The 23986-nt window shown below is 47.2% G+C and overlaps 1 protein-coding gene and 1 pseudogene across 5 annotated transcripts in view; both read left to right on the top strand.

Annotated features, from left to right (window-relative positions):
- Positions 1-23986, top strand: part of LOC135896516 (mucin-19-like) — a 379214-nt gene that overhangs the window by 208196 nt on the left and 147032 nt on the right. For 2 of the 5 annotated variants that reach the window (XR_010562721.1, XR_010562724.1), the window contains exon 1: positions 9657-9776. The exons of the other annotated variants lie outside the window; for them this stretch is intronic. The gene's annotated coding sequence lies outside the window, so the exon portion shown is untranslated. Of the gene's footprint in view, positions 1-9656; positions 9777-23986 lie in introns of those variants that run through there. 5 annotated transcript variants of the gene reach the window in all.
- On the top strand, positions 20438-20619 carry LOC135896520 (U2 spliceosomal RNA; annotated as a pseudogene).

A 23986-nucleotide genomic window follows, 5' to 3' on the forward strand; every position in this document is an offset into this window, starting at 1 on the left:
AGATCGCAAGCCTCCCGTCATAGCTATACACGACACCAACCTCATAACAAACCTGGCAGCAGATTCCTGAACAGAGAAAGAGACGAACAGTTGGAACGATTGTCGCCCAGATTTCCGGGCTAACACCGCCAGTCTCTACGAACCAACCGACCAACCATTCAACCAACAGCAAGGAGAACCACCCAGTGAACATGGAGAACAAAAACGACGCCGCTTCGGAAGCAGAAGAGCATCTCACGTTGTGTTCCGGCGTTTCCGCGTTGTCGCGGTAGTTAGGAAGATATGATCTCGCTCTGGTTGTCAAGTGGCACTGTTCTTATCTGGTCTCCGCTAAACTGCACCACCGCACGTTCCCCCTCTTTCTCCTCGCACTCAGCGGGGTGATGACTACGAGCTTCGGCAAATGAGAACTTATGATGCCACGCGTCTCTCCGCGGGGAGCTAATACGATCTCGCCCATAAACGGCTAGCGAGCGGTTGCATTCGGCCTAAGCCTCGCCAAGCTCGCTCGGCGTACTTGCCTCAGACGCCGAGAGACGACGACAACCAATGCCCGCGCGTAGGCGGTGGCGGGCTTTATCGAATTATGCCGTCGCACCAGGCTGCTGGCGTGCCAGATGAGAATGCCAGCCTTGTCGCTTACTTCGCCTTCTCACGCCTCGTCGCCCTTCGTTCGAACGACGGCCAATGTCCTTCTCTCTCTCTCTCTCTCGCCTCTGTTTCCTTTTCGCTCTTTCCCTCTCTGTCTTCGGCGCAGCCCCCGTAGCTCTCGCGGGCCGTGCGGCCGTTTGGAGGGATCATTCTAATTGCGGTGCGAGAAACGTCGCGACGACAGCTGGTGCCTTCGATGCGAGCGAGGCGTTGGAAAGCGAGGCCGACGCTTTCTTTGTGCGCCGTTGATCGGGACGTCTGAGACGCAATGTAGATGTGTAAGCTATTGGCGTGGAGCAACTTAATGGAGGGGGTGACGATTCGAGAAAGCATGCGTAACTGAGAACTCAGAAACAGTTCGAATGCGCGGGAATATAGAGGGAAGAACTACGTCGCACCAGGGTTGGCTTGCGACTGAAGTGCTGATTGCTCAAATTGGAAGCGTAAATCTTTTGAAGAATATTTAGAGGTCTTCGCAAGCACGAAGCAAAATTGAGACTATTCAGAGAACTCGTAGCGCATGAAAGCTAAATAGTACGTCAATAACTGTTAGTGAATCTCTCGATTAAATTGTATTTGCGTGCGACAGTACGTGAAGAGTGATATCGACAATGACAGTAAGGTTGGAGAGCGAAGAGCTTACAGAATGAATATTTCGACTTGGTATGTTTATTTTACGATAAATGTTTACATGTTTACAATAAATAAAGGGTGGGAGGAAGAGAAAGAGATAGAGAAACGTTTGTTGAACAAAAATAAAAGAAGTGGAAACCAATACGTCAACCCTCTGACGTTCAACGCTTGAATGCCTGTAAAGCGTGCTCTGCTGTAACAATACAATTGATGCGGAGAAGATGCGTCTTAAGTTTCGAGGAATAAAACGTATCGAATAATTTTGGTCGAATGAAAGAATGGACACATTTTTATTTTCTTCAGTGCTTAAACAAAAAAAAACCTGCTAGTGTTCTGCAGTTAGCCGTACTACAGACGTTCGATAACTAATGTAAGGCAGTGTGCTTAGGCAACGACAACACGGTAATAACTGTGTGTTTACATTTTCTTTTCTTTCCTTTTATTGTGCGCTGCTTCCTTGCTGAAAATATAGAGAAGACGTGGCTTAGGAGTGCGTGGATACGATACGTGGCAACACTCGAGAAACCACGGTAAAGCACCCGGACAACGGCGTGCGTAGTGCGAGTTGCTCACAAGCCGTGTTGCGAAAGGCTGTCGTCGGCCGCCGCTCCAGCGCTCCCGTAAACTCGACACGCCACGAACGACTGTCCTTCGCGGCACCGCAAGCACGAGTAAAAAAATGACCGTGTCATGCGTGCCGTCGGGAACAGCACCGAAACCAGATGGTGACGTGCTTAACACGCGCCTACACGCTCCGTACTCTGTGGCTCGCGCACGTGAGGATTGTTCGCTGACACGGTTAGCTAACCTGCTCAACGCTACGTGTGGACGCTTGAGCTACTATCCCGAGGAAGAACAGCTCGCGTGAGGCAAAGCGCCGGCACGTTTAAGGAACACGGCCCACCCTGGAGGCAAGCGACGAGACGCTCCGGTTCACCCGCCGCGGTTGCTCAGTGGCTATGGTGTTGGGCTGCTGAGCGAGAGGTCGCGGGATCGAATCCCGGCCACGGCGGCCGCATTTCGATGGGGGCAAAATGCGAAAACACCCGTGTACTTAGGTTTAGGTGCACGTTAAGGAACCCTAGGTGGTCGAAATTTCCGGAGTCCTCCACTGCGGCGTGCCTCATAATCAGAAAGTGGTTTTGGCACGTAAAACCCCATAATTTAATTTAATTTTTGAGACGCTCCGGTTACTCTCGCCTGTGGTTGTGGCGTCGCGCCAGAGCGTCGAGCTGTCGTCGCTATGCGACAAGCCGACAATGCGATTATTTCCCCACACTGTGTCTTTCGAAGAAACGGAAATCCTTCTGTAATGTAGCCGGAATCGTCACTCTGACGTACAAAAGGAAATGGTGGTGTGTGCTATGCGTAACAATGTAGTACAGCCTACCGTACCCTTAGCACTGAAAGCAGGCTTGTGAAACCACTGCTTAGAGCATGCGGCTGTGCAGGGAAGAGCGCCGTCTACTTGCTGTCGTTACTTGGGCTTACACAAAGCGAACAATGTCGGGTCGAGTTGGGTTGTCGTTGCCGAAATCCGGCCGTAGGGTTAATGTAAACGCTAGCGGGTCGGACCGAGTGCCCATGGAGACGAGTTCAGTCGAATCGCCAGCATGGGGTTGCTCGACTAGCCAAGCCGATTCGCAAGGCTTCGTGTAAACGCCGTAAGGCCCAGCCGGTTCAGCCCTACTTCTGACTCGAGCCGCTGGCGAAGAGCTCACGTAAACGAAGCTTCACTGCGGAAAAGTGAAGGCTCGGGCTCAGGTGAGCCCGAGTAGAAAGCGTTACGTTTGGCGTACACAAAGTTAGGGGACGCACACCTCCGAGCGTACAAAAGAACGCAACAGGAGCACTAAAGAACCCAAGCAGGGTTTGGGGTGTTTCGTGCGCAAGGACGCTTGGGTGCGCTCTAAAACTCCCTAGTAACGAGAGCCGGCTTTATAGTTCTGAGAGGCGGATGGCGATCACCCATTGTGCTCCACCGATCCTTCCGTGAAGCTTCCACTCAGACGGCTTAGCGTGGAGACAAATCAGTGATGTACAATAGATTATCCCCCTTTTTTTCCTCGTTTTATGCTTAGGTTGGCTGAAGCCTAAGTTTCGATGCAATGCACGTAGTTTCCATTGTCTCTGTCTTCCGCGCAACGACGCAGGTCAACTTTAATAACAACGAACCGGGCTTTCATTCCCTCACCCATCCTTCGGGTTATTTCCGCGACGCCATGGGTCAGCGCGCGACAAAGGCATTTGCCGCCAGGCCCTTGCTTTGTTTCCCGACCTCCCCTGTCTGCGCTCACCCCGCACGACGACCCCCGACGGCCGCCGACAAAATGGCACGTTTCGGGACACCGCTCCCCGTGGCAGTAGTAGTCGTAGTCGCCCGTAATTGCCCCGTCGCTTCGCCCGTTGAACATCAGCTATAAAGAAAAAAAAGATAGAAAAGAAAGAAAGGGAAGCCTTCTCACTACAGGCGAGCGCTTTGTTGCCCTCGCAAGCGACGGTTAAGCCTCGTTCGTACTGGGCACGTTTCTTTTTTTTTTCTTTTTTTTACCGAGAGTGACACGACGGCGTATGGGTGCGAACTCCCAGCTTGACGCCTGCTCTCTCTTGTGGGCCTCAACCTGATTGCTGCTAATTTTCTTTGGCTGCGTGCGTGTGTGTTTGTGTGTGTGTTTTTGGTTTGTGTTTCTCTTTATCCATGTAGCAGTTTCACTCGCCCCGACTTGGTGAGTGCGGTGCGGAAGGATACGCTTCTCTGCCTGCATCGCCAGACAGGTGCTTAGCAATGACGCGACGTGATTCCCGGCTGTTCAACGAAGCGTTAAGCGTGCCTCTGAGCTCACTGTGTTTTTATTTAGGAGGAAAAAGAGGAGGAAAAAAAAGAAAAGGTAGAGAAACCCCGACAGGGAAACTGTTGCGAAAGGGCTAGGACAACAGCCTCAGTGCTTTGGTCATGCGTGCACTGTTTTCTTTATTCGTTGAATAATATTTGTCTTTTTCTTTTTTCACGGCACGTACAGGTCACGTCAATACCTAATGCAACGCTCGTTTGGTGTTCCAAACCGGTAGTGTTCCTTGTTCCTACGATGGAATGAACGAATAATCGGAAAGCCAGAGTGCAGGAACTACGAGGCGCACTGAAGACACGAACACGCATGTGTCTGTCAATACTATTGCAACTGTAAATCATATTAGAAATAAGAAAATAAACTTCTTTAGCCAGACTTTTCAATGGCGAAAACTATATTGAATAGATATATTAGTCACGCTCTTGTACGTTAGTGAGAATCGGTGTTCAACCTTTGAATATTCCCTTCCATAATGTAGCAGAATGTAGTTTAACCCAATCATTTAGAGACATTGTATTCGTAGTATTATTACCATAATAGCACTTAACGCTTGTTTGATACGTGTAGAAAAGACTGTTAGAAGCTCTACTTTACATAGTTTTCTACATTACCCCCAGTGAAAGGGGGCAAACCGGACACTCATATGGTCGACCTCCCTGCCTTTCCTCTTCTTTCTCTCTCTCTCTTTCTCTAAGCATTGCGCAATGTTAAGGATATGTAACAGATTGCTTATCTCATTACGCAATTATTATCAAGTGAAAAGAAAATAGGTGACAGTGCTGGCTATATTTTGAAGGCATCTGGGATTGTCAATTTCAATACTTTCCACCAATGCTCCTAATAGAGCCACAAGTACAGTGGTATGACTGTGCAACTCGTCCACTGAACGCCTGAGCATCGTGAGGTGAACGTGCCGCTTTCTTCATCAGATGGCAAGGCTGTTATTTGCACTCAGTGCAGGCACGTACGCAGGATTTTTTTTCGGGGGGGGCCCACCACCCCCATCATCATCATCATCACCGCCACCATTATCATCATCGTCACCACCATCATCATCATCATCATCATGTTTTATCTCCACTGCAGGACGAAGGCCTCTCCCTGCGATCTCCAATTACCCTTGTCCTGCGCCAACCGATTCCAACTAGCGCCCACGAATTTCCTAATTTCATTGCTGCACCTAGTGTTTTGTCGTCCTCGATTGCGTTTCCCTTCTCTTGGAATCCATTCTGTAACCATAATGGTCCAACGGTTATCTAGCCGGCGCATTACATGACCTGCCCAGCTACATTTTTTCCTCTCGATGTCAATTAGAATATCGTCTATACCCGTTCGCTCTATGATCCAAACCACTCTCTTTCTCTCTTAACGTTATGCCTAGCAATATTCGTTCTGTCACTCTTTGCGTGGTCCTTAACTTGCTCTCAAGTCTCTGCCCCATATGCACTGGCAAAATGCACTGGGAAACAACTGGCAAATGCATTGGCACTGGACATATTGCACTGGCAAAATGCACTGATTACACACCTTACTTTTCAATAATAATGGTAAGCTTCCAGTCAGGAGCTGGCAATGTCTGCCGTATGCGATCCAACGTATTTTTATTCTTCTGCGAATTTCCTTCTCATGATCAGCGTTCCCTCTGATTAATTGACCTAGGTAAACGTACTCCTTCACAGTCTCTAGTGGCCGACTGGCCATGCTGATCTCTTGTTCCTTTACCCAGCCATTTATTATTATCTTCATCTTCTGCATAATAATATTCAACTCCACTCTTACACTCTCTCTGTTAAGGTCTCCAATCATTTGTTGTAACTCATCTGCATTGTTGTTGAATAGAACAATGTCATCGGCAAACCGAAGGTTGCTGAGATATTTGCCGTTGATCTTTACTCCTAAGCCTTCCCAGTTTAATAACTTGAATTCTTCTAAGCACGCAGAAAATAGCTTTGGAGAAATTGTCTCCTGTGTCTCCCTGTCTGGCCCCTTTCTCTGTAGGTATCTCCGTGCTTTTCTTGTGTAGAATTAAGGTCGCTGTAGAACCTCTGTAGATATTCTAACGCGAAAGACGAGTCAGTAAGACGAGAAACTATTTACAGATTACATTTACAACAACGGTTGCAGCGCTGACCGGTTAGATTCACAGCGCGAGCCCAGTTTGTTCTTCCTCCTCTTTTCTGGAGTGATGTCGCCTACGCGCCTCGTTCAAACAAACAAATACCTCACGCATGTAGCAATATTTTCCAAGCTTTTTGCGTAAGCGTTCTGTACTCCTTGATTACGTATTGCCTCGACGATTGCTGGTATCTCTACTGAATCAATGGCCTTTTTGTAATCTATATAAGCCAGATAGAGAGGCTTATTGTACTCTGCAGATTTCGCGATAACCTGGTTGATGACATGGATGTGATCCATTGTAAAGTATCTCTTCCTGAAGCCAGCCTGTTCCCTTGGTTGACAAAATCCAGTGTTAACCTTATTCTATTGGAGATTATTTTCGTAAATATTTCATATAATACTGGGAGCAAGCTAATGGTACCATAATTGTTCAATTCTTTAACGTCTCCTTTTTTGTGGACTAGTATAATGTCTGCATTCTTCCATTTTTCTGGGACCCTTGCAGTCGATAGACACTTCGTATAAAGAGCCGCCAGTTTTCCAAGCATTATGTCTCCTCCATCTTTGATTAAATCGACTATTATTCCCCCTTATCCTCCCGCTCTTCATCGTTTCATGTCTTACAGGGCCCTTCTGACCTCATCGCTAGTTATAGGATAGTTTATGTATCCTGTTCATTACTGTTTATAAGTGAACTATCGTGACTCCTCTGGGTACTGTATACAGGTCAGCTTAGAATTTTTCCGCTGTTTTTACTATATCTTCGAGATTGCTGATGATATTATCCTTCTTATCTTTTAGTGCATACATCACGGCTTGTCCAATGCCAGGTTTCTTTTTTACTGATTTCAGGCTGCGTTCATTTTTTACGGCTTCTTCAGTCTTTCTCAAGTTATTGTTTCGAATATCAGTTATTTTCGCCTTGTTGATCAGTTTTGACAGTTACGCGAATTGCGTAACGCTGTGCGGCCGCCAGTCCCATACAACCGCCTAGAGCGCAGGACTCTGCGATTCTAGACGCACTGCGCTCACTGCGAAAGGTTAGAAAAACACCCACATAAGCACAGAAGAGAAGTGGCTACGTGAGGCGGTTCTACCGATCACTGTAGAAGCGCCATTCAAAACAAGTAATTGTTCTCCACTTCCGGCGGCGTTTTCTCTACTTCCTTTTTAAATAAAAAGATGTTGATCCATAAATATTCTCACTTTTTATTATTCTTTTTTATTATTTTTTATTCTAACTTTTTTATTATTCACTTTTACTTGCAGTTTGGTAGTTGCCTTGGCTCTCTCCCTTAGTAGATCGCTTACTTTCTCAACTCCTTGCAATTTTCGTTTCCAGTTTCCAATTTTGCACGAAAAGTGCTTTACAGTTAGGGAAAAACAGACGAGGCAACGGGCGACAGTCATCTTGCTTATGGGTTTAAGGGTTATTGCAGGGTTTCATGATGTACGCTCTTTCACATTATTTTCTTTCCCACCTTATCTAACCCATATCACGTGTATATGGTTCCGGGCATCTGCCAGCGTCGCGGCGAGCCGTAACTCAAGGAAACAATGAAGCAAAGGGATAAGTTAAACGCAATTGGCGTTTTCTCCGGCCGCAACTCGTTCCATGAGAGTACAGACCAGCTGAGTAACAGCCGCATCTCTGTCCTGGTCCCTGGATAAGTGTAAACAAAGAAGGTTGAACTAACAAAAGCAACAGCTATGCGCGTGACGGTTGAATAGATGGTAACAACTGAACGCATCTCGAGTTAACCGCGCGGGTGTGGAATCTACGAGAAAACTGTCCTTCACCTTACAAGAGATGCCGATAACTACCGCCATATAAAAGGAGTGAAAAAGGCAGCATAATGCTGACCGATGAACAGCTGCGAAGTCTCAACATTGATCTGGCGGTGCTTTAGGAATGTGTGAGGAGTGGTGGCGTGGGTGGGGAGGGGGGGGGGGGGGGGTATGCCACTTGATTTCGGGGGGGGGGGGGGGCCCGGGCCCCCCCGGGCCCCCCCTTGGGTACGTGCCTGACTCAGTGGCAGAAAGTTTGCTGAGACATGTGGTTTGACGAACGTGCAAAGTCTTCACTGCTATGTAGAGTTGACCGATTCCTAAGGTTTTTCACCGAACCAAAAGGTTGACCACACGTTCAACACGCTTCTCCATCGTTTTTTTTTGCTTAGATTTAGCCTACACACCTCGCTTCTTGTGTCTTGTCGAAATACGAACGTCACCACACTGCAGTTAGTGGGATAACTCTGAAGCTTCAACAGAGTACATCATTATAGTATGCAGTCAATATGACGAACAGCTTGTTCATGAGCCTGTTCGTTTGAACACCCTTAACATACGCCCCCTCACACTGAGCAAAGTGCTTTGTCATTCCCTGATAAGCAGAGGGGTGCTGTAAGTGCCATTAGCTATATTTAGTAAAGACTAATCTGATTAAATGCCTATAAGCTACACTACTCTTTTGTCTTCTTCATTGTGTTTTCTAACGTGCTGATCACGCGGTGGTGTTATCCTTAAGTGTGTATGAAGAGACTTGTATATGAAGAGACTTGAAGAGACTCGCGTATGGGGGCACATAATGTTTCCACATTAAAACTAATAGGGATGCTCTTACGTTAGCGGTTTTTATCTGCTGCGGCTGCAGGAGGTGTCATATGCAGGCGTTAGATGCTAATTCGGCTTGCTTATATACGTTTTGCATCGCGAGGAACGTGTTCAGGCAAAGACGAGAAAGTCCCTAAGACGCTTGCTATAACGCAGCCATACGCGACCGCCTAAGCTGCGGTGCTGTGTCAGCACATCATAAGGTCTGCACCATCCTCGATCGATTATGCGGCTGCTCAGTGACGAGCGATGAGTCGATTCGTTAATGTATGGGTTGTATGGGTGATGGGTGATGGGTATGGGTGGTGGGTATGGGTGTATGGGTGATGTCTGCACGCCTTAGTATCATTGGGGTAACTTTATGGACTCGCTCAATCGCAGCAAACCAGGTAAAAATCGAATCACCGGTCCCAGATGGCGTTTACGCGGGTTCGGCCCCTTCGCATTCGCGTTTAAATGACTCTGAACCGTTTTCGGATTTCACTCGAGGCGAGGAGACGAAACAAATCTTTCACACCAACCGCGACTACGGGAAAACGCCCTGATGCGGTTGTTAGCCGCGCTGTATCCTTCGAACTGGCGCCAGGCGGCGTAACCAGTCGACTTCCATGCTACAGTTCACCTCACACTCGTACGAGGGTGCTTTTATTGTTTTTTTTTCGCATAAACCTATAAGCAACAAAATGCCGAAAGAGACGTGTAGAGTTTATTAATGAAAATCGAAGATGTCATCCTTGCTATGCAGGGCTTACCGCTTCGAGTGAACATTTTAAGGCGACATGAAGAGGAAAAGAATACAGGAGGCGGAGAAGACAAAAGAAAAAGAAACAAAACAGTGCCGAGCTTTGTATTGAACGATGCGGACGGAAAAATGCAAGCTCGTGACTAAATTGGAACGGGAACGAAGCAGTGGTAAGCGCACAATACGTTATTTTGTTGTTGACGTTGTTTAAATGAGGAGGCAGGTCAATGTGCGTAAACAGGCGCTTCACTGAGCCCTAAATACGCCGCGAGATTTTAAAGATGGAAGGCTTGCAGTGCCCTGAAAAAGACGCGACTCTCATGGCGCAACGACGTGCTTCACGAGGATTTGTGACGTAAGCGCTTCACGGTGGTTACACAGAAGGGGGGGGGGGGGTCACGTCTACTTATCTCGCGTCTCTTTCGGCGTTCTTGCGGTCTCCTTCAAGCCTCGAGGGCTTCGCAAATAACTATTGCCTCACGCTCTCCGCCGCTGGCTCAAGTCCGCAAACCGCGCACTTTGCGGCGCCGCTGCTGACGTCATGCAAGCAAGCTGGTTTAGAATGCTGCGATGTTTGTGCGGGGCCTTTGTCAACCGCAGTCAACAAGGCTTTCTGATACGGCGACGGGGAAAATCTCATTTAAAAACTGCGGCGTAGGAATTAGGGCGCACGGTTTAAAACCTCGCCTCATTGCGCCCGCGTTTCATGGCGCTGGGTGAGGAGGTGAGTCAGCAATTCCGAAAGCGCACTGATCTTTAAAAAATGAGCATTAAGCGAACCGAAGCCTCCAGGATTACGGTTCTTCTTTTTCTTGTTCAAGGATAGCGGATTGGCTCCTTTTTCCGCACCCCATGCTCATAGCAGAAAAAAAAAATAAGAAAGGAAAGGATCGCAACATTCATTCACAACGTTTTGCGCCGATATTTACAAGCGATTTCGTACTCTAGGGTGCCTCGTAAGAGCCAGGCACTCACACAAGCCATTCTTGCTTCCGAGCAATCATTTTTTTTTTCAAGTTTAGTCGACATGTTTCGACTTCGCTGCTAAGCGCAAGGCCGTGCGATCGAATCCCGGCCACGATGACCGCATTCCGATGGGGGCGAAATGCGAAAACACCTGTCTACTTACACTGTCTATTTAGGTGCACTTTGAAGAACCGCAACTGGTCCAAATTTCCGGAGTCACCCACTACGGTGGACCTCATAATCAGATCGTGGTTATGGCATGTAAGACTCGATAATTATTATTTTTTTCGGCTTTTCAAAGCTCGAAGGTAGGTAAAGAGCGTTGTATTCTTGGGTGCAGAGCCACTGGCTACGAAATGCATCGGCGTAAAAATACCAGCGATGAAATAGAGGTGGAGAGAGAATAAAGGAGGTTTATTACAAAAATGAAGCTCTGGAGAGGCGTCCTCATTCCATAATGCCTCGAGCTCGGGCCACGTCCTGGGCCCCAAATGGAGGTAGATGCCAGATAGATACACATATCTCGGTATCTGTCGCTGCATCTAGCCAGCGGAGACAACAATTTTTTTTTTTTTGTGTGTGTGAAGCCAGGTGTCCGCGAACGCGGCCTCCACATCCAACGTATATTCAACCCTAACAACAGAGGAGGAATAGAGAGAAAGGAAAACGACGTTTTTGTCGAAGAAGGGTCAGTAGCGGGCGAGAAACAAAAAAAGAGGGCCTTCCAAGACCCAATTTGATCGCTTCCCCACACGGCCCGGTTGCATTGCGAGAAACCAAGTACAACGCTCGCAGGCGCCTCGCGCGACGTTGACGTGCGACGCCGCCAGAAGGGTGGGATATGCGCGAGCCCAGTCGGCCGGGCCGATGCGTCCGAGTCACGCCAAACCCTGATCGATAGCTGTTTGAGGAGACACGAAAGGAGGAGGAGGTGGAGGAGGAGTGAGAGGAGGCAAAAGGGCGCGGCTGCGTTTTCCTCACGGGAACGCGGCGTGTGCCTGTCCCCGCGTCGCCCGTGTAGCGCGTAATATTTTGATTGTATTCGCGTGATCGCGGGCACAAGAGCCAAGCAGTCGTAGGGACGTCGCCGTCAGTACGTGGTGGGTGTCACTTTCCGTGTCCTCCCTACCCCCACCTTCCCCCTTCTGTCGGCGTGATCAGGCTTCATTCGCCTTGCACAGAAGTGCATCGACTTTCGGCAGAACCTTTTTGGTTCTTTTTTTTCAAAGAAGAACTTTACTACGAAAGTTCAGTCAAGAGAAAGGGCCAAAAGGACATTTTCCTGTCAATAGGTCAACTAAGATAGAGTGAATGAAGAATGCTAAAACTAAAAGGGAATAAGAAGAAACAGCAGACAGGAGAGAGAGAGAAAGAGGAGGGAGATGGGGAGGGTGCCAAGCTTATAGTTGTTTATAACGGGACACTTGTTATTGGCGTTTATACTCGTGTTTTGCCCACTCGGTACAAAGCAATGCGCGGGTGTCACGTGATAAACAGTTGGAAATTGAGCGGCCCCCTTTCTGCTGTTCACTGTTATTTGACGTTTCTCATTCTATCTTTCCTTCACTCATCCTTGCGCTAATGTTACGAAAAAGTGAAATGAAATGCTAACTGACATAAATGGGCGAGTCCTGTGGTGAGAGAGAACGAGAGAGAGAAAGCTCTTTATTGAAAATGCAGAGTGCTTAGCCAGTGTATCTACGCCTACATGCTACTCTGCAGGGAATGGGACGAAGGAGAAGAAATGCCCTAGAACACGGTGGGCAGAAGAAAGAAGGAAAATAAAAAAAAAAGAAATGCAGGTCCTGTGATGTTATCAGTAGTAGGGTAGTGTCCAATGCGACGCGTGCAGATGGTAGATGCAAAATAAAATCAAGTCACAGTCTTGATGAGACGATGTGCGTAAGCCATATTTTAGGCAGCAAGCCAATTAACTCGGTATTTAAGAACAAGAATTCCAGAGCTTTGCGCTCGTTTGATGGGCAAGTCACTGTGACACCGTCGCAACACTAACTGTACACCTGAAATCGGATGTTGCCCTCATATGCATAGCGACGGGATTCGAATTGCCTGCTTTCTGCCACACGATACCCTTACCTGGACACAGCACTCCTCGATGACCGCTGTTGTAGTAAAAAAAAAAAAAATGCGCTGCGATGTTAGCCTGGGTATGTAAAATCCCTCTCGGAAGTAAACAAAGCCCTCGGCATTTCCTTCGCACATTGCCAGCGTTAGAGTGTTCCCGTAGCCAAAATTTGCGATGAGCTTATCTTCTATCGTAAAACTAGAAGACAGCGAATTCCTCGTTCTTAATGTGAAGTCCATGCTTTAATAGCATTTTAACTTTATAAGTGTGCACGCCATCATCACCGTCGCACTGTATGCGCTGCACGCCAGACATCCGCAATCAAACGCACATTATTTCTCACCTGCGATGGAGGCCTTCTGGAACCAAAGAACAGGACAATACAGCAGACAGAAGTAACGCGCACCAACGATGGTATTACGGAATAGTTTATATATTTACCAAAACGAAGAAGAAAGAAGCACTGTGGATGATAAACAAGGCATGCCCAACACACCGCCACAAGAAATCGAGCATGACAAATCTGAATACGTACTGCTCTTTAAGAAATACCGGTTCACCACCGGAAATGTGGACGGCTGCAACAGATAAAGCGCTGACATCTCGGCGAGCGCTTCACAGCTACAGCGCGCTATAGAGATGATTGCACGCTATGCCTGCTTTTCTCGACGGGAAAATAATATGAACGCATTATATTCATTATTAGATTACTAACGAAGCCTTTGCGCCACCACACGAGTAGGACATTGCACATCGTTACTATAAAAAGGGTTCCACGCTGTGGTTGAACTCTGTGACATAGGATGGCGCCACCAGCCCTGCTGCTGAAAGTAACTAGATGAGAATGACTACAGAAAAAACGAACTTCGTGGTCGGCGCCACCACCTCGTTTCCAAAGAGATTCTTCCATCGGTATCGTCACCGTCATTTATATTTCTACATTGTTGTTATTTTGAGACTCATTTAATGCTAATTAAAAGGTGGGCTGGTTAAAACGCTACATCCACACTCATCGTGGTGGTTCAGAACTTCAGATGCTAGAGGTTGAGGAATTTTCTTCGAGAATTCTCGTTAATTTCACGAGCTGATCTCAAGCAGCAAGTTCTACATAGCAAGGCTGACATCTTCCGTTTCCATTGAATTTTCTGTCTCTCTCTCTTAGAAGAAATAGCCGAAGCACAACGCATCTCGCAGCTCGAACGCCTGTCGATCACCACGACGGGAAGACACATTATGAACACGCTCGGCATAACGTACCACAACCAGCACGGCCAGAAAATGCAAATCCCCAACAAAATCAGAGAGACCATTACGGTGGCAACCATCCCAAGAAACGTGCACCCCGATTACAACCGAGGTAGACGAAAGGCAAGAGCCGAGGCTCTGCTCCGTTCATTCGGCAGGGACAGAAACGCGCGCTTTGTTGACGCAGCCGAATATGCGAACGGCCAAACATACGCCGCCGTAGTCATAGACGCAGAATCAAAAATCAGAACCACATGTAGTGTATACACCAAACACTCAGAAATAGCGGAGGAAGTAGCGATTGCGCTAGCCCTCACAGAACAGGAATGTGAAGTCGTACTAAGTGACTCACAAACGGCAGTAAAGAATTATGCCAAAGGTCGAATTTCCAAGGAAGCCATGTCCATTCTGGCCAAAGCGGGCAGATCCAAAACCGCGAGCTCGAGGATCATATGGTTCCCCGCGCACGTCACCACGGAAGGCGACGCGCTCCCGAACCTAAACGAGACGGCGCACCGGACGGCGCGAGACATGACCCGCCGCGCCGAACAGGGCAACGCCTCTCGTACGATAGCGAACGCTTCTCGAGCAGAACGGGACAGGCTCACAAGATACAACGACATCACCAGTGCATATTTGAACGCCAGAAGGATATACCCCCCGCCGAGTCCCAAATTGAACAGGAGGCAGGCCGTCGCCTGGCGACAACTCCAGACAAACACGTTCCCTAATCCATTCCGTCTCAAACGCATCTTCCCAGATAAGCATCAGGACGACACGTGCAAATTGTGCCAGGAAGGACCAGCAACACTCAAACACATGCTGTGGGAGTGCAATGTAGTTATAGGAGGGATGGCAGTTACTCCGGAGACCCTGTCGTCGAGGTGGGCCGCCGCTCTGCGCAGCTCAGACCTCGGAATCCAGACGTGGGCAGTCCAGCAAGCCCGTGAGGCGGCGTTGAGGCAGGGCCTTGACGTTCCTCCATGGGAGACCTGAGCCCGGGTCGCGTTAAACCTTGCCGGACGTACAAGAAAGTTGTATCCATCCATCCATCCATCCATCCATCTCTCTTTCGCTCTCTCTCCCTCGGCTTTTCGTTACCTGCCTAGCTTATTCGGGAGAGAAAGAAAAATAATGGCATCGTCACACGGGCATAAGACAAATTGCAGCGTGGACGTTGATTGGTTACGCCACTGGGGGGAGGGGGGGGAGGAGGGGCAAGGCGAAGGACAAGCGTGGCTAACGATTGAAGCAGGGTGAGGTATTACGCTCAATTATATGGGGTTACCTGGTCAAATTCTGGCCGTAGCGGCAGCCTTCCGACGGAGACGAAATATGAGAAAATCTATTTGAGAAGTGTGAGACATAATGAAGAAGAGAACAAAACAATTGAGAATGCAGAAATTTCGAGTTGTTTTTTTGAGGCCATGGTTTGGAGGCCCCGCTTCGTAGCTCAGATGCAGCCTTGGGGAACACAAGAGCGCATAAATCATAAGTGTCTGTCTTTCCTACTGGTCTCTTGTTCTTTACCGAGTCACGTGCTTCACTCTCCCTCTCCGCCTTCCTCTCTCGAGTGTCTCTTAGTCTCTCTCTTATACCGCATTCTCTGGCCCCGTCCGGAGATTTCGTGGGCGCGGACACGGATCCTCCATAATTTCTCGTGGCGCCCGAAGTTGGGACACTGACGGATTGCTCGGGCTGTGGTCTGGTGTACGTTTGCGCGAGCCACCTGCGGTTCTAACTTTCGCTCGGAACTACCGAGATGCCAGCGTATAAGTTTACCATGTCGCGGTCACCGCGATTATCACTGCGTCCCATTTTAGTTTTCTCGAAAAGACGGGATAACTTCGTGATTCACGCCTTCACGTGAGCCAGGACCACAAGAAGTGCGGGATGACGGTAATTTATGGGCGCAAACTTTTGTTTCTTACGCCGGAGTTGGTGAAAGTTACTCCGAAAGCAGTGCATGAAAACTCACCTAGTAATGAAACTAATTTTCAATGAAATCAGCAAACTTTGTTTTCTCACGAAAGCACAAGAAAAAAAAAACAGCAATCTTCAATTTTCAGGGCCAATACCAACTTTCCTATTCTGATACATACGAAACGCGGAAATGCTCTCATTAGAAAACCGCTGTACTGATTTAAATTATAGAAAATTTAATTCTAGCAACTGTAGGTAGCATAGCTTTAATGTAGAGCCTGAATTTTGTTACAATGCTGCCGAAAATTGTTCGTTTAAATATATAAGCCCAAAGTTAAAAAAACACAGTAACTCTGCACGTAAAAGAAATATCACAGTTTCTTGCAGCTCTGCAAACCGTATCTGTTAGAGCATACAAAGCGGTACAATATAGCATACGAATTTAGAGCTTACATGAAACTGTCACGATGCTTACGAGTATATTGCAAAAGTCTTACTCACAAATGAATGTTATACTTGAAAGCGGTGTATGTTTCATAAATTCTGTTCGCGTTGGATCTATTGTTAGGTGCAGTTTACAAAACCGCGGCATCGTTTCTTTATTGCTGACTCACAGTTTGAAACTTGATAATCCAGGTTACGGAAATTTCGAGTTTTCGATAATCTTTATTTAAAGAAATGTATTTCATCAAATAAAAGTCCACTTCAACATTTAGGAGATGCAAGCTTTTTCTGTTAAACGTAACGAATCTAGTCAATATCGCTGCTGCGCTTGGCGGGAAAAACATATTTCCCCGTTACCATGCGTATATATGGACGCTTCGGGTTAAAGGTTCCTTCGCTCAATTGATTGCTTAAAGGCCTGCCTTTCACGGCACTGAGAACACCCAGAGTGGGTCAAAAAAAAAAAAAAGGAAGCTTTAATGTCTCGTAAGCCTACTTCGTACTTATAGCTCGCAGGCGATATGACAATTTCTGCGATATTTGAAAGATACCGAATTGAGTCAGCGTCTGTGATCTGGACTGAGTGACCGACTGATATCCCCAGTGGACTTTCTCTTCTTCTAATCTTTCCGTCCCCCTTTCCCTTTCCCCAGTGTAGGGTAGCCAACCGGGCTCAGTCCTGGTTAACCTCCCTACCTTTCAATTATCATATTCTCTCTCCCAGCGCATAATTATCTAAGTAAATGTTATTTTTTCGTTGTTTTTTTTGCGCGAGGAGATGTGTAATCTGCACAACCCTAAGTCAACGAACTTCGTAAGTTTTCTTCGCTCTTTGCTTCTTCTTGTTTTTTTTGTGTTCATAAACTGCGTGTGAATTGTAGCACTTACACTCTGGACTCGAACGTATGAGCCGTGTAGCCGTGTAGCCGTATGAACGTGTAGGCTTGCGTTGTCGAGGCCCTCACACTGGCAGTGAGTGTATTGTGGAGGACGTCGTTTGAGGACGCCCTCGGCAATACCTGTCCGACAATTTCCTGCCCTGAACATTTTTTTTCCACCCTCGCTTGCGTCTTGATATTGCGTTATAAGGTGAACCAACTAGCCAAGCAACACGTACTGGTCGTTTAAAGAGCAGCGTTCGAGTAGTTGAGCAATTTCCGCCTCTTCCGCGAACTGCACAAGACACACATTTTGGGACTGCAAACATCCGGCGTGAGCACACATTTTGTTTGAAGCAGCACTTCGCTTCGCAAACGTACCCCAAACACCGTTTAAACAACGTTCTAAAAAAATTTAATTACGGGATTTGACGTTCCCAAAGGTCCGCAGAGGGTTATGAGACACGCCGCTGTGGAAACCTGCGGATTGACTTTGACAACCTAGGGTTCTCTAACGTACGCCTAATTCACGGTACGGGAACGTTCTCGCATTCGGTCCTCATCTGAATGCCACCCGCGGTGGCGGGGTTTGAATCCGCGCCCTCTCGCTCGGCAATGCAAGGTCATCGACAAGAAAACACCGCGGCGAGTCTAAACTCAGATTTAAGGAAAGTGGGATTGGCCAACGTTGGAATCAGCCGAAGGAGGCAACAAACTAAAATTTGAAAATTTCATAGTTTTTCCCCGCAAGCCTCGTTGCATCAAGGAGGGGAAAAAAGAACAACACTTTCGTTTGTGTGCCGAGAAATAGCAGACTCCTAGACAGCGTTTCAGGTCGGGACTGTCGCGGCAAGACGGAATGAGGACCTTGACAGCGGTGAACGAACGGGAAAGGTCGTCTTCACTGCAGCATCCTCGTGTGGGGCCCGAGTGGTTAGGACAGCTTCTGCTTCCACTAGTTCCGTATAACGCGCCGACGTCCGCAATAGTTTGGCCGCCGTCTGGAACACCACTTGATGCTCCTCTCGCCATGAATTGGTGGCATAAAAGAAACCTGGCTTCACTTTTACGTTCTTGACGACAGGCACGTATTCGGGCATTGACTTACGTTCCTGTCGTTTGAGTCTCGCACTTCTCGCACTTTTTGCTTCATTGTTTTCGCTGGCAGTGCCATTTCGCTTCTTGTCGCTTGTCCGTCTTAGCCAACGTCATCTTTATTCGCTTGCCTTCGCCTCTTATTGACTTATTTTTTTGCCAAGCCTGAACTGTCTCTTCGCCGTCTGCTTGCGCGAGAAAACGAAAGTATCGTCTGCTGCGGGTCGTCTGCGAGTGTGTGGCTGACGTTGCAACACTCTTGCCATTTACCATATGCGCGGGGGTCGCGCTTTCGTCTGGTTCATTTGGTTCTCGCCTCTGGCGAGTTTTGGTGGCCTCCACGAGCATTGACGCAAGACCATCCTTCATACTGACTGCACATCTCCGGGTGGCGTTCGAACGTGGTTATCTCAGCATTGTGCAAGATGCCGTTTCCAGAGACTGACAGCCGTCGTGCAGTGTCGAGGATAGCTTCGCCGCAGCTTGCGCCGTCCAAGCGTCTGTGCTGTAATGTTTTGCATTGTATGGCTAAGAGTTTCAGCATGCACTGAACACTCTAAAAATAACGAATGTTCCCAATTGCGATCGAAGAAGTCACGCTCACTGGGCTCTACAAAAATGAAGGATTTTGTCAGAGAGCGCGTTCGTGCTACTTGCGCTTTTCACTGCAGCGAATACTGAGCTGGTACTTTCTATCCTAAGGCACATTCACCTGTAGTGCAATGTTTTCTTTAGAATAGGAAATAAATCACCGATGGTAACATGTAGACTTGACGCTACGTCTTCCGATTGATATGTCAATTTCTGAGAATTCTTATGCTTAGGAAAGATAGTATTGTCGTACCCATCGGTTTTCTCGGAAGCCCACTTTCTCTAATACCAATGACACACTATGCCGTGTTTCTTTAACTTCCCCAGATCGAAGACCGGCTCATTATCCATTTTCGAGCTCTTTGATGCTCTAAAGATTTGATCCTGGGCGAGTGAAGGTAACGTGTTCTTTTCTGCACCTTCTACCCCCTCCCCCGCCCCCTTCATATCAGTTCTATAAAAAAGGGGGCTGACGGAGTTTAGCGATAATATTATCCATTTTCGAGGTCTTTAACGCTCTAAAGATTTGAGCCTTGGCGAGTTAAAGTAACGTGTTCTTTTTTGCATCTTCTACCCCTTTGCCCGGCCACCTTCCTATCAGTTCTATAAGAAAGGACACTGGTTGGGTTTAGCGACAATAGCTCTCCCTGGCACGCCAAGGCGTTTTTGTTTTCGGAGAAAATCCCCCGTTAGTTGTCTACCTGAAAAAATGTCGCCACCCCCGTAATAACTTTCTGTCCAATCCTAAGTGACTTAATCGTTTTTTTTAAAGGGAAGAAAGCAACGTGGAGAAAAAGTGTATTTTAATTTCAAAAAAACGCTTTTTCGTTATTTTAGCTGAAATTTGTCGCTGTCTCTGTCAAGGCTCCACTTAGACTCAACTTACAAAATGCGTGAGAGCTTAATAATGAAGCATTGATTAAACCTTACAAATAACTACGTTCATGTCAAGCTAAGCCGCACGTATAATTCGTAGGGAACGCTGACGCCAAATTTTAGGGGTAGAAAAGCAAATGGCCTGACGCAGTACCAGGCTTTAACTATGTGGGGTGAATGGACTGGAATGACAGCAGCGTCAGCCAGCAACGGAGGACAATAAAAAAAGTTATTCTTTCATGGTTGGCAATAAGCTCGGTCGACATCTGCGAACGAACTTCTTATCCCTCCGTTTGAATCAGTTGGGAAACATATTTACACAGTTCGCTGGCACTTAGACACGTAGGCTCACGCCCTGCATGTAGAGAACTGTTTCAAAATCACGAGTCATTCCCCTCTGTGAAGTTGATGGCCAGGGAAGCTGTTTAGCACGCGACATTGAAATGACAGAGAGAGAGAGAGAGAGAGAGAGAGAGAGAAAAGCAAGGATAGGAAAGGCAGGGAGGTAAACCAGAAGAAATGACACAGAATTTTGGACAAAGGTACGAACTGACTTACCGTGACCTTTATATACATTCGCTTCGACGATGGGACTGCTGCCCCGTGGAGCCAGAGGAAACCAGACACGTATGACGTTTCGACGGGTCCGCCACCACAGAATAGCGGGAGGAAAGTAGACACAAGCACTTGGAACGCCGAATAAAGAGAGCGTGGCGGGAACGTAGACATGGCCGACGCAGGGTGAAAGTGCAGTATCTCTCCCTAATAGCTTAATATCCTATATGGGCTCTATCTGGACCCAAGATAGTAAAGCTATTTTTGGCACGCTGGCGGAGTGCTTGAAGCCAGCTTCACCTCGACCGCGGGTCAGCCCGGTATTGCACTGCCTTCGGTATCGGCCCACGATTTTTGCACATGCAGAACAAAAATGCAAGGAACCTTGACCATAAGCAACTTCACTGTAAAAGAAAGAATTTTCAGTACCTTTATTGAAAAATAAAAAATTGTATAACCCTGTAGACGCAGCTATTTAGTTTCGCATTCGCGTTAAAACTGGTTTCTCGTTTATCATTACGCAACGTCACGCAGCTATGTCGGCGTCAGTCAGTGTTCAATCACTTTTCTCATCTGTAATTAAATTTAGCTCTAGCTTAAAAAACACGCGACAGTAAAACCGCATCTCTCCACTATAGTCTCTGCAATAGCCACTGTGTTCTTTCGTGCGCTAAGTCATTCATTCATTCATTCATTCATTCATTCATTCATTCATTCATTCATTCATTCAGTCAGTCAGTCAGTCAGTCAGTCAGTCAGTCAGTCAATCAATCAATCAATCAATCAATCAATCAATCAATCAATCAATCAATCAATCAATCAATCAATCAATCAATCAATCAATCAATCAATCAATCAATCAATCAATCAAATCAAACAATACGATCTGTCAATGACCTAAATTATTTTATTTTATTCAATGAGGCCACACCCCCTCACAGTACATGGCCGCTTGTGGTGACCGCGTTTGTTAATAGAAAATATCTGAAAGCACAGGTGCACTTTCAAGAAGGCGGGTGAAATGTACCGAGTGAAACAATCCCGGCCGCGGTGGCAGCATTTCGAAAGGGGGCGAAATGCAAGAACGCCCGTGCACCATGCATTGGGTGCACCTTGAAGAAAACCAGGTGGCGAAAATTAATCCGGGGTCCCTCACTACGGTGCGCCTCATAATAAAATCGTGGTTTTGGCACGTAAATTCTCGTTATTTAATTCGTAATTAAGTATTGTGTAGGAAATGTTTAACTCTTTATTAAGCGCAGGGCAATCCAGTGTTAGGGCTTTGCCGCCACAAATGTATTACTGCAACAATGCACCCTTTACAGGAGAATAGTTGCATGTGCGAGGAGGAGACAAGGAGACAAGGAAAGACAAAGAGGTTAGCCAGTATACGTGAGCTTTGCTCACCTATTTAAGACGGGCGCCAATATTCCTGTCGTCCGAATTCAGATTGTGTGAGCATATGGAAACTTGGAAGAGGAAATAAGTGGGTGAAAGAAAAGCTCTGAAATTGAATGAGCCTGGGTATTTTGACCACGGACTCGAGCCGCATTTTGTTTTCTAATAATAAAAAAATACCACAGTTAATGTGGTGAATCAGACAGGGAAGTGTTTAAGGTTTTGCACGATTAAGCTTTCCACCGCATTTCCCCCGAGCTCATCAGTACGGTATTGCAATCTTTCTTGGGCGTTAAATTTTTTTTTAGCCTGCTGAAAAGACTATCGTATCATTCTTTCCCTAACGCACTCGCCAGTGTCATTGCCCCCTTTTTCTCGATAGTTAAGAGATGTTCTTTGGTTAGGTGACTCAGTATGCGGTTTTGTTCATTCTCTCGAAATGTTACCAGGAGTGCGCATCAAAGTTTAAACGGGCAAGGACGCAAAGATGCACGCTAAATGTCACTGCACAGTTCATGAAAACTTTTTTTAGCAATTCCACTCGTAGCTGTCGTTTCAACTGACCCACCGTTGTGGCTGCGTGTTCTGCCACCAAGGAAGAGGTAGTAGGTTCGAATCCCAGCCGCGGCATTCGCATTCCAATGTGGGTGGAATTCATTACCGCTCGTACATTTGGCTTTAGATAAAGGTAAACAACCGACGTTCTGTTGGCTCTCGTTTTTTCTTCTTTTTTTAGCCTGCGATTACTGAGTGACCAGCATACGGTTCACATGTGGAAGAAGAAAATATGTTCGACATAGAGGGCTAACTTCCTTCAGCGTTTTGTTCGAGGAAAGAGCGATTTACACATTTCAGCGACAACAATTTATTAATTGTACTATGGAGTTTTACGTGCCAAGACCACTTTCTGATTATGAGGCATGCCTTAGTGGAGTAATCAGGAAATTTCGACCACCTAGATTCTTTAACGTGCACTTTAAGTACACAGGTGTTTTCGCATTTCGCCCCCATTGAAGTGAGCCTGCCGTAGCCGGGATTCGATCCCGCGACCTTGTGCTCCGCAGCCCAACACTATAGACACTGAGCAACCACGGCGAGTGCTACAACAAGTGTCATACGTGATTGCGGCAACTGCTGCGAAATTCCACCTGCTCTTTATCACTCCAAAGCACGGAGGGGCCGAAGAATTTTTAATATCAGGCAACAAAAAGTGCAGATATTTGGTTGCATATGAGATAACCTTATCGCGTTGGGAGAAATACACAAGACGCCAGGTCGCTGCATCAATGAGTGTCTAAGACAACATTCTTACAAACCTAAACTGGGCCGTGATAGGACGAGGCTCACGCGTCATTTTTTTTGTCAAATGGTTGTACACAGTCTGAAATGTTTTATGCATGGCCCGGTGTAAGTAAGGACAGTGACAGACTGATGCACGAGAGTGTAGAACTTGATATTATTTTAAGTATTGGAGTAAGCCTGTCGGAGAATTCCTTCAGTGCACTTTGAGCTTAAAAGAGGCGACATTTCTTAGAAACTGATGAAAGCATGCATTTCACGTGTCGCAGCAAAAAGTTATGCATACGTGCTTCTAAGGGAGAACTAGTGTTTGAAGTTAGCGCGCTGTCCCAACCACACTTTCTTATTCGCCGTGTGCTTGCGCCTCTAACTCTAACATCTAAGAAACTCAGATGGCTAAGAAATTATTCCGGAGCTCCTCAACCTGGCATGCCCCAAAGCCTCGTACGCTTTCCTTGGGAGTTTAAACCACGTAATTTGATTCGGTTTTGACATTTGCAGTGGCAAACGCAGTGCAGACACCTGCTGCGAGATGCGCAGAAAAATTAAAAAAAGAAACAAGCAGGAAAAGTAGCGCGTCGTTAGAAGGCAGACAGGTCACCAATGAGTTGAGAGATGCTGCGCCGACGTCGCCGTTCGCTTGGAAGTGAAAGAGCCCGAAGACGCCAAACGTCCCTGCGATGCAGGGGCGGCAGCCCCTTCAAAACATTGCGGCAGCCGGGGTAATGGCTTTCTCGGCCATGCATAAGTCAGCGGGCCACGCATTACGACTGCATGAACCACTTAGTCGGCGCTCTGTGCTTCCCTGCCCTCTCTCCGTTGATCGTCTCCCTGCCCAGTCAGGTTCCGGCGCCGCTGAGCGTGGCCTGGCAGAACTTGTCTCGGGCCTTGGCTTGCGTTCGATCTAAGGACGCATGTGAAGTGGGTCAAGAAGTTTTCACACTACTAAATGAGATGCTGAGTGTGTGTATGTGTATGTGTGTGTGTGCGCGCGTGCGTGCGTGTGTGCGTATGCATTCGCGCG

The sequence above is a fragment of the Dermacentor albipictus genome, chromosome 6, assembly GCF_038994185.2.
Source record: "Dermacentor albipictus isolate Rhodes 1998 colony chromosome 6, USDA_Dalb.pri_finalv2, whole genome shotgun sequence".
NCBI lineage: Eukaryota > Metazoa > Arthropoda > Arachnida > Ixodida > Ixodidae > Dermacentor > Dermacentor albipictus.